Consider the following 11,440-nt stretch of genomic DNA (forward strand, 5'->3'; position numbering starts at 1 on the left):
ATCGACTGGCGGGGATGGTGGACGTGAAGTCCACGTGCCAAGATAGCCGTATGCTTGTCAGCACAACGGCGGTGGAAATCAACGCTTGCCGATTACTGTGCGCCGATCTGCGTAACCAAAAAAGTACTGCTCAGTGGTGTGTCCTTGTTGCCACGGCTGCTGCTGCCAAGTGAAGCGCAGGACCGAACGGATCCCTTTTTTGTAGTGCTGGCGGCGCCACGGAGCGCTCCAGTTCAGTGGTAGCGTTGCGAGATGTCACCAGGTGGCCACGGTGATATCGACTGGCGGGGATGGTGGACGTGAAGTCCACGTGCCAAGATAGCCGTATGCTTGTCAGCACAACGGCGGTGGAAATCAACGCTTGCCGATTACTGTGCTCCGATCTGCGTAACCAAAAAAGTACTGCTCAGTGGTGTGTCCTTGTTGCCACGGCTGCTGCTGCCAAGTGAGAACAAGTGAGAATGACAGTATTGAAATAAAATACGGGTACCTTGGCGACTTGCTGTCAGCGGTGGTGTCCACGGGGTGATGGGTTACGCATGGTCATTAGTAGCTAATTCACAAAATTTTATGACGAAACTTCTAGCTTTAGCGAAGTCATCGTAACTGGGAAATTCACGCGAAATTTTCCTTGAAGCCTGATGAATTTCTGCAGCAGGAAAAATGAGCTCACCTTCGGAACTATGGCACGACCAATTTGAGATATCATAGGGGGACAAACGGAAACTGGGAGGCTGCACAAAGCGCCAAATTTTACCTTCATAGATTTGGCCTATCCATAACTAACCTCCGTTCTCTTTGTAATGAACCAGAAAGTACGGACTATTTCTTCCTTTCTTGCCACCGCTTCTCCTCCTTTGGCAATATGTTCCTAGTTTTTCAAGCTAGAAAATCAGGTTTAACAGTTACACTACCAAACATTTTGTCGATCGGCGCCTACCAATTAGGCACAAGGTTACGCTGCTAGGGTACCGACCGTGGGAGATTTCAATTTATTGTTATTATTTTTCTTTAGCTTCTATGTTTAATTTCTTTATGTATAGGTAGTCACAAAATGGATGTTATCAGCTAATTGCCAAATGATTAGTTGTAAATGTTCGCTCTTAACTCTTTTGCTACGTTGTAGGGTGTTTGTTTAATTCTATATAATGTGGACAATCGCCCTCGTGGGTACGAGCCATGTTTTCAGGCAACAACAACAACGAAGCTGGCTCTTTCCTGCAATTGAAATGTAATACTGAGAGGGAAGTTTGCTTGCGCATAACGCAGGCAAGGTGCGGTGAAAATATTAAGCAGTCGGCTCCCCGGCGTCACGGCATCTGCATGACTCGCTACCCCGCTGGATGCATACACGGAACGTGCATGCATCAGTGTATGCGGTGCTTAAACGTGCTAACGTCTTCACTCTCTGGATTGAGGAGCCCATGGAGTCTACCACAACATCTCTTTCGCTGTGGAGGCCTGCGCTATCAGCGCGTTTACTTTACCGCCTCTACTATCAGCGCTGAATATGCCGCGCAGGAGCACAGGGCATGAAAGACAAAACTATGTTCCTCGTGCACCCCATGTAATCCAATCTGCCGCGTGCTATCTGCTCTACGTCTCGTCTACAGTAACGTTGAACAGCAGAAACGGGAAAAAAATTCGGAATTTACTTCACTACTTGATATATACTGCATTTAGTATATATTAAACCGACATAACCCTTCGAGTACGTCGCAACAAAGACCGCATCAGCAATTTTGTAGCAATGTCGAGCAGAATGGCACCGTGTGGAAAATATTCCTGATAACTTGAAGTGGTGGACACATTACGTTAACAGTATAGTAGTAGTTACGTGAAAGAATGACACATATGCTGCCTTATTTTACTTCTTTTACTAAATATTCTGGTGCAGTTGAATTTATGCAAATTTTGACCATTTGTTTCTTAGTTTTGCAGTCCATAATTCATACATTTAGTTATTCATCAGAGTAAGGAAGTGAGGCCTGCACATGACACGTGAGCGATTTCTTGAGGCCACGAGCATGACGTCAGCATATCTTCGCAGCTTCGGTACTAGTACATTCTGAGTTTTCATATTAAAATGCTGCACCATGCCACGCAGTCCATTGTACCCCCTAACTATTTTCCAAATAAATCGGCACTGTCAGTCACCAGGAAAAATCATTCTCCTACGATAAAGCCATAAAACACTGGAACCACAAAAAATACACAACAAAAAGCAGCACTTTACGGTCACTTCACTAAACACTTGATCGTAGCTAAGAGCTGAATCAGCTTTGTTGAGAACTAACGCATGCTTTTTTTTTTCCTCGCAGCAAAAGCAAGTAGACTCGGAAAGTCAGGAATAGACAATAATACATTTCTCAAGCCCATTGGTCTGCCCTTCCGTGTGCTATAACAGAAAAGTAAAGGTAAAGCTATTATCGAAATCACACATTGCCTCACAAAGCGCAACGTGTGCTGAAATATTGGAACCCGTAGTTGCTAAATTTTGACACTACTCGGATGAATTTTCTTTGCGGGCTACATTGTAGTCCTTATCTTTGACATGAACACACGGGATATATTGTGTAAAAGAATAGGTCGTGCATTGTTTGCAATGTACTAGAAAAGAAAAAAGCCGGCATCTTGCTATTGGGGAAAGATGGAACGGAGCAGTGCCGACATGCGTTGATTCCAAGAGCAGCCATTTTGATAAGGGCACGGGGCATCAAAGCAGTGCCGCAAACAGCGTGTCGTGCGTAGTATATAGAAAAAACAGCGGGTGTTAGCAGAAAAATGTTTTATCATTTTTTATGCGCCTAAAGAAATTTAGAACAGTTATATTTTAGTTTTGACTCTATTTAAGGCTGGAGATGAAGAAGAATGGAACATTTTTGTTTATTTTAACAGATCTATGTCACAGAGCACTCACAGGGCAATATATTTTATATTCCAAAAGATTTCTGTAAATTTTCCTTACATTCAGAGCTTTTTGTTTTTACAGCGCAAACTAAAAATAATCCGCCGATATCATTTGATGGAAAAGCTAAAGCGATGCCGTGGCGGCTAGCATATGTTACTGAAATGCCATAGTACATAAGCGTATCCGCACGGCGATTGCTAGTTAAGACTGCTGCACATGCCCGCATGTTGAAGTTGCGCAGTTTGTCTAGGTTTAGCAGGCAGCAGCAAATGCACACGGGTCTCTATGCGGCCGACTAACTCATCGCGTGCATCCAGTCTCAATTGATTTGGTATTTATTATAGCAACAGAAACTTGTGGGGGTCCACAGCCACTCGTCTGTATTTAGCAAGCTTTTATAGCTGAACGCATTCCTATGAACCGGAGCCTAATTCATGAAGCTTTTTTTTCTCGTAATAGCTTTTCGCTGTCCGGAACTCGGCTTGCTCATACTTTAACCAACACCTTGGTTCTACCCGCCGCGGTGGCTTAGCGGCTATGGTGTTGCGCTGCTATGCAGGAAGTCTTGGGATAGAGTGCCGGCCGCGGCAGCCGTACTTCGATGGGGGCGAAATACAAGACCACCCGTGTACCGTGAATTCGGTGCACATTAATGATGCCCACAAGACTGTCGTTCATTGCTTCAACACTAAGGTCCTCTTCCTGAGTTAAAGCCGAATACCTGCTTCGTACCGGACAGGCCGCCATTGGAATCTGAACCTGGCAACGTTTAACATTAGAACGCTATCTAGCGAGGCGAGTCTAGCAGTGTTATTGGAGGAATTAGAGGGTAGTAAATGGGATATAATAGGGCTCAGTGAGGTTAGGAGGACAAAAGAAGCATATACAGTGCTAAAAAGCGGGCATGTACTGTGTTACCGGGGCTTAGCAGAGAGACGAGAACTAGGAGTCGGATTCCTGATTAATAAGGAAATAGCTGGTAACATACAGGAATTCTATAGCATTAACGAGAGGGTGGCAGGTCTTGTTGTGAAGCTTAATAAGAGGTACAAATTGAAGGTGGTACAAGTCTATGCCCCTACATGCAGTCATGATGACCAGGAAGTCGAAAGCTTTTATGAAGACGTGGAATCGGCGATGGGTAAAGTCAAAACAAAATACACTATACTGATGGGCGACTTCAATGCCAGGGTAGGCAAGAAGCAGGCTGGAGACAAGTCAGTGGGGGAATATGGCATAGGCTCTAGGAATAGCAGAGGAGAATTATTAGTAGAGTTTGCAGAACAGAATAATATGCGGATAATGAACACCTTTTTCCGCAAGCGGGTTAGTCGAAAGTGGACGTGGCGGAGCCCGAATGGTGAGACTAGAAATGAAATCGACTTCATACTCTGCGCGAACCCTGGCATCATACAAGATGTAGACGTGCTCGGCAAGGTACGCTGCAGTGACCATAGAATGGTAAGAACTCGAATTAGCCTAGACTTGAGGAGGGAACGGAAGAAACTGGTACACAAGAAGCCAATCAATGAGTTAGCGGTAAGAGGGAAACTAGAGGAATTCCGGATCAAGCTACAGAACAGGTACTCGGCTTTAACTCAGGAAGAGGACCTTAGTGTTGCAGCAATGCACGACAATCTCATGGGCATCATTAAGGAGTGCGCAATAGAAGTCGGTGGTAACGCCGTTATACAGGAAACCGGTAAGCTATCGCAGGAGACGAAAGATCTGATCAAGAAACGCCAATGTATGAAAGCCTCTAACCCTACAGCTAGAATAGAACTGGCAGAACTTTCTAAGTTAATCAACAAGCGTAAGACAGCGGACATCAGAAACTATAATATGGATAGAATTGAACAGGCTTTCAGGAACGGAGGAAGCCTAAAAACAGTGAAGAAGAAACTAGGAATAGGCAAGAATCAGACGTGTGCGTTAAGAGACAAAGCCGGCAATATCGTTACCAATATGAATGAGATAGTTCAAGTGGCTGAGGAGTTCTATAGAGATTTATACAGTAACAGTGGTACCCACGACGATAGTGGAAGAGAGAATAGCCTAGAGGAATTCGAAATCCCACAGGTAACGCCAGAAGAAGTAAAGAAAGCCTTAGGAGCTATGCAAAGGGGGAAGGCAGCTGGGGAGGATCAGGTAACAGCAGATTTGTTGAAGGATGGTGGTCAGATTGTTCTAGAGAAACTGGCCACCCTGTATACGCAATGCCTCATAACCTCGAGCGTACCGGAATCTTGGAAGAACGCTAACATAATCCTAATCCATAAGAAAGGGGACGCCAAAGACTTGAAAAATTATAGACCGATCAGCTTACTGTCCGTTGCCTACAAAGTATTTACTAAGGTAATCGCAAATAGAATCAGCAACACCTTAGACTTCTGTCAACCAAAGGACCAGGCAGGATTCCGTAAAGGCTACTCAACAATAGACCATATTCACACTGTCAATCAAGTGGTAGAGAAATGTGCAGAATATAACCAACCCTTATATATAGCTTTCATTGATTACGAGAAAGCGTTTGATTCAGTCGAAACCTCAGCAGTCATGGAGGCATTACGGAATCAGGGTGTAGATGAGCCATATGTAAAAATACTGGAAGATATCTATAGCGGCTCCACAGCCACCGTAGTCCTCCACAAAGAAAGTAACGAAATCCCTATAAAGAAAGGCGTCAGACAGGGAGATACGATATCTCCAATGCTATTCACAGCACGTTTACAGGAGGTATTCAGAGGCCTGGATTGGGAAGAATTGGGGATAAAAGTTGATGGAGAATACCTTAGCAACTTGCGATTCGCTGATGATATTGCCTTGCTTAGTAACTCAGGAGACCAATTGCAATGCATGCTCACTGACCTGGAGAGGCAAAGCAGAAGGGTGGGTCTGAAAATTAATTTGCAGGAAACTAAAGTATTGTTTAACAGTCTCGGAAGAGAACAGCAGTTTACGATAGGTAGCGAAGCACTGGAAGTGGTAAGGGAATACATCTACTTAGGGCAGGTAGTGACCACGGATCCGCATCATGAGACTGAAATAACCAGAAGAATAAGAATGGGCTGGGGTGCGTTTGGCAGGCATTCTCAAATCATGAACAGCAGGTTGCCACTATCCCTCAAAAGGAAAGTGTATAACAGCTGTGTGTTACCAGTACTCACATATGGGGCAGAAACCTGGAGGCTTACGAAAAGGGTTCTGCTGAAATTGAGGACGACGCAACGAGCTATGGAAAGAAGAATGATGGGTGTAACGTTAAGGGATAAGAAAAGAGCAGATTGGGTGAGGCAACAAATGCGGGTAAACGACATCCTAGTTGAAATCAAGAAAAAGAAATGTGCATGGGCAGGACATGTGATGAGGAGGGAAGATAACCGATGGTCATTAAGGGTTACAGACTGGATTCCAAGGGAAGGGAAGCCAAGCAGGGGGCGGCAGAAAGTTCGGTGGGCGGATGAAATTAAGATGTTTGCAGGGACAACATGGCCACAATTAGTCCATGACCGGGGTAGTTGGAGAAGTATGGGAGAGGCCTTTGCCCTGCAGTGGGCGTAACTAGGCTGATGATGATGATGATGATGATGATGATGACCTGCTTTGTAGCTTGATACGGAATTCCTCTATTTTCCCTCTTACCGCTAACTCATTGATCGGCTTCTTATGTACCAGTTTCTTCCGTTCCCTCCTCAAGTCTAGGCTAGTACGAGTTCTTACCATCCTATGGTCACTGCAGCGCACCTTGTCGAGCACGTCCACATCTTGTATTACGCCAGGGTTAGCGCATGGTGTAAAGTCCATTTCATTTCTAGTCTCGCCATTTGGGCTCCTCCACGTCCCCTTTCGGCTATCGCGCTTGCGGAAGAGGGTATTCATAATCCCCATATCATTCTGCTCTGCAAACTCTACTAATAACTCTCCCCAGCTATTCCTAGAGCCTAAGCCATATTCCCCCACTGACTTGTCTCCAGCCTGCTTCTTGCCTACCCTGGCACTGAAGTCGCCCATCAGTATAGTGTATTTTGATTTTACTTTAACCATAGCCGATTCCACGTCTTCATAGAAGCTTTCGACTTCCTTGTCATCATGACTCGATGTAGGGGCATAGAGCTGTACCACCTTAGATTTGTACCTCTTACTAAGTTTCACAACAAGACATGGCACCTTCTCGTTAGTGCTATATCATTCCTGTATGTTACCAGCTATATATCCTTATTAATCAGGAATACGACTCCTAGTTCTCTTCTCTCCGCTAAGCCCTGGTAGCACAAGACGTGCCCGCTTTTTAGCACTCTCTATGGTTCTTTTGTCCCCGTAACTTCGCTGAGCCTTATTATATCCCATATACTGCCCTTTAATTCCTCCAATAGCACTGCTAGACTCGCCTCAGTAGATAACGTTGTAACGTTGAACGTTGCCACGTTCCGATTCCAATGGCGGCATGTTCTGAACCAGGTATTCTTGCACCCTCTGCTGCGTCAAAGGTCTGATCGCCGCCATGGTCAGTTGCTTCGCAGCCGCTGGGTCTGAGGGCCGGGGTTTGATTGTTACATTCATATGATAAATATATGTGACAGTATATTCACATAACCATAAACTCGCCAGTGCGAATATTATCCGTAGGAGCAAAATTCTTCTCCCAGGCACAGACATGCTTGGAGACAAAGCTAAAATCATCGGTTTTGTGTCGTGGTGTCGCCTACCTCTATATTTTAGGCTGGTCGTCATCGCTAGGCAGACAGAAGAGCAAGGCTTTTTCATGCGTACCTCTGTAGCTAGAGCAGCAACTCGTCATACAGCAAGTGTTCGGCATCTCAGGTTAGCGCGTCGCATGCACTGCACTCTCGCTCGGTATCGAAGGCAAAATCATGAAAGAAAGCAGCTGCCACACCAACGCCGTCGCGTTCCGCCTGTAGTCTGCCCGCTGCACACACGCCACACGCTCAGGCGCCGTAGCCGTTGGCCCCAGAGGACCCCTAGCACCGCCTCGCGGAAGGCGCGGTCAACATATGACCCTCTCCAATAGCGTTACCCAGAATGTCCATAACCATAAAAGTATTTAACGTTCGTAAGGCGACAACGCTATTCTAAAGATGTCTAGTATTACGCGGTTGATCGCCTCGGCGTATAGTTCAAGCCTCGAATATGGACTCGCACACTTTTTATCTTTTTTTGCGTGACCTCTTTTCACCGTCTAATGAATATCGCTCAGCGCGGGGTGCGCCTCGCAAGTTTCTCGAATGTTACTGACACTTCTTTCTACTGTCTGTTGTCAACGAAGCTTGTCTATTCTAACTGCATCTGCAACACGAATTGAGTAGAACTTTCTCGAAGACACGCGGGCACCAGTGATAACTCTGGAACCTTCGATGACCCATGTATAAAAGCCGACGCGCTTGACCGGCAGATCAGATTTAGACGATCACCGACCGTGTTCGCCGCTAATGCTTTGCTATGGGTGAAGCTTGCCTTTGTGGGCACAAGTTCTCCTAAAAGAAGTCAGTTTCGTCATTGGCAGCTTCACAGCTGTATTATTCACCACCACTACTACGTCACAATATAGAACTAATCAAGGCAGCCCATGCCCATATCTGAGGTCATTCTGAAAGCATTTTCTTTATCACACCGTCATAATCAAACCGGCATCATTTGTGTGGCTGCTGCTGCAGCATTGGACGATTGGCCGGTACCTGGCATTGAGCAGGCATAAGATATAGTGTTATTCGAATCGAAGCGGCCCGCGGCAGCAGGTTATCCACGAGTGAGAGATACAATACGATTACGCCATCACTGTCATGCCGTCATCTACATTTTGATCATCACCGCTCTATCGTCATCATTTAATCGTCTTCATGTTGTTGTCATCACTCCGCAGTCGTTACAATGTCGCTTTCAGGGCATCGTGGTTTTGTCATCGTCGTCATCACACCATCGCCATCATACCATTGTAATGCGTGGTGTCTCCTGTCTAGTCTTGGATGAAATGCCGGCACCGGACTTAGTGCAAACAAACACTGAATATAGTGCAAGCCGAGGTGACCGACATCGGCATATTGTCACGTGGTAGTGACGGTGAAGAAAGCAGCAATACGGTGGAATACAAAACTAGTTTTTATTGGGCGAACCTGTGCCCACAACAACAGGCTACACTTATAGCAGAACGATAGCGGCGAACACGGTCGGCGATTGTCGAAAATCAGATCAGCGGGTCAAGCGCGTCGGCTTTTATACAGCAGTCGTCGAATGTTCCAGACTAATCGTTCGGACCCGCGTGCCTTCCACAATGTTCTACACCATTCGCGTCACGCGATGAAATCAGATAACACAACGTTCGGCGACAACAGACAGCCGGGTAGAAGCATCGATAACTTTCCAGAAACTTCGGATGCATGCAGGCGCATCCCGCGCTGTGCGATTACATTTGTTAGGCGGCGAAACGTGGTAGCCCGATAAAGATAAGTATACACGTGTCAATATGGTGCAGATAAGCGCGGGCGTGGGATCCAACACCAACACTCCTTCGTGCCGTCATTTTTCGCTTTGGTTCCACGGCTGTTATTCTATTGTCCCCATGGCTTTGTCTGGACGCATTATGTTGTTGTCATAAAAACTTCGTTCTGGGCGAGTTGGTACATACTTGGTTTCACAAATGTAACAGCGCTGAAGCAGGCACGATGACGAGACATAGCGCTTGTGCCTCATCTTTCTTTCCCTGTGGTTGCTTGCGTTAGCGCTGTTGTATTACTCAAGCGCTGCTGTCGTCATTGCTTCCATGTATATGTAAACTGATAGCGAAGCTTCCATAGAAGCCCACATGTCAAGAAAATGGGGCTAGTTGTAACCGTCACCATCTACGTATCGTGCACACAACTAACAGCAAGCAAAACACCAAAATGTAAATAGTGATGTCACAGCCGGAAATGACAGTGACGTCAAGATCTTACGCTGCTAGGCCCCAATGTTTGAATTTCTTTAGCGCCCGGCATAAGGCCGCTACGGCAGTAGTTATTTTCCTTTTGAGGCTGAGGCGAGCTTGCGACTCGACTCACTTGAAATGCCAGCGTGTTCTTCAACTATTAGGTGTGGCGTATGTCTTAATTTGAACGTAATTAGTCTGTTACTGGCGACAATCGCTCCAGCAGCTTCCTAGAAAGGTGAGCGAATAGGAAGAACACTATATATAATATTTGGGGTTTTACGTGCCAAAACCACTTTCTGATTATGAGGCACGCCGTAGTGGAGGACTCGGGAAATTTTCACCACCTGGGGTTCTTTAACGTGCACCTAAATCTAAGTACACGAGTGTTTTCGCATTTCGCCCCCATCGAAATGCGGCCGCCGTGTCCGGGATTCGATCCCGCGACCTCGTGCTCAACAGCCCAACACCATAGCCACTGAGCAACCACGGCGGGTGAATAGGAAGAACACTGCCAAAGAGCTTTCAAAATCATCAACTTCACATTTGTTCGTCTTGAATAATGCAACCAATATAGCTGACAAAACCAAACATGTTTTAACAATAAAAAGTACTGTGACCAGCAGACAGGCATAAGGCATAGCAACCTATGCGAATCCTTTTGACAGAAATAATCGTAATTCCTTGCGAGCCATGTATTCAAATTCAACAATTATCAGACAACATTGCCCCAGATTATGATTTAGATAACATGCGACGTACTAATTTTGCTGTCCATCGAACACTTGGAGACTCTGTTGCAGAGAGTAAACGAAAATAGCGCGACGTTTCTTGGCGCGGCGTTCTTTATCGTCACGACGAGACAAGCGCGTTGGATGCCACGGCGTGAACATGAACGTTAAAACGAAACCTTCACTCACACCTGTCGCCAACGAATGCAATGGGCTGGTTCATGCAAAACTTGAAGCGAAGCGCACGACACTCTTTGAAGAAAGACACAAGCAAATTTAAAAGAAGGAACTCTGATGAAACCACCGCATTCAAGTTAGCAGCGCCATTCTTCAAGACATAAAAGCTGCCTTACACAGTCTTGCGAAAACACGTACACGTAACCTCGCGGTTGCACACTGGATCCCACACCGCACACGTAGCCCCCCAAACGGGTTTTCCGCATAGTCCCACTCGAATATCGCTATCGCCCCGGGGAAACGTTCCGACGAAGTGCAGCCACGTCATTGCCATCCGTTTTTCGTCTCACGGTACGCGAGGTCCTTATGATCGGAGCACATACGCTTCGTGATAGCGATGCGCCCAACACACACACACACACACACACACACACATATATATATATATATATATATATATATAATCAGTTCCTGGAGTGCTTAAAGCTTCAGTCACCACCGAAGCGGGTTGGCCGCTATTGCACTAGATTAGGGATCTGCCCGCGTAGGGAAACAATTCTCCATCTACAAAGCTCGATAGATGCGGGCAATTTTTCCAGGACCTCGCCATATAGAGTTTCGCTGGAAAACAATACATGAGTTTGGCTATTCTGGGCCCTATCGCATGTGATACTGTTCTCCTCCAACAGAGTCTGCACCAAG

Source organism: Dermacentor variabilis, chromosome 11 (assembly GCF_050947875.1).
Source record: "Dermacentor variabilis isolate Ectoservices chromosome 11, ASM5094787v1, whole genome shotgun sequence".
Classification (NCBI taxonomy): domain Eukaryota; kingdom Metazoa; phylum Arthropoda; class Arachnida; order Ixodida; family Ixodidae; genus Dermacentor; species Dermacentor variabilis.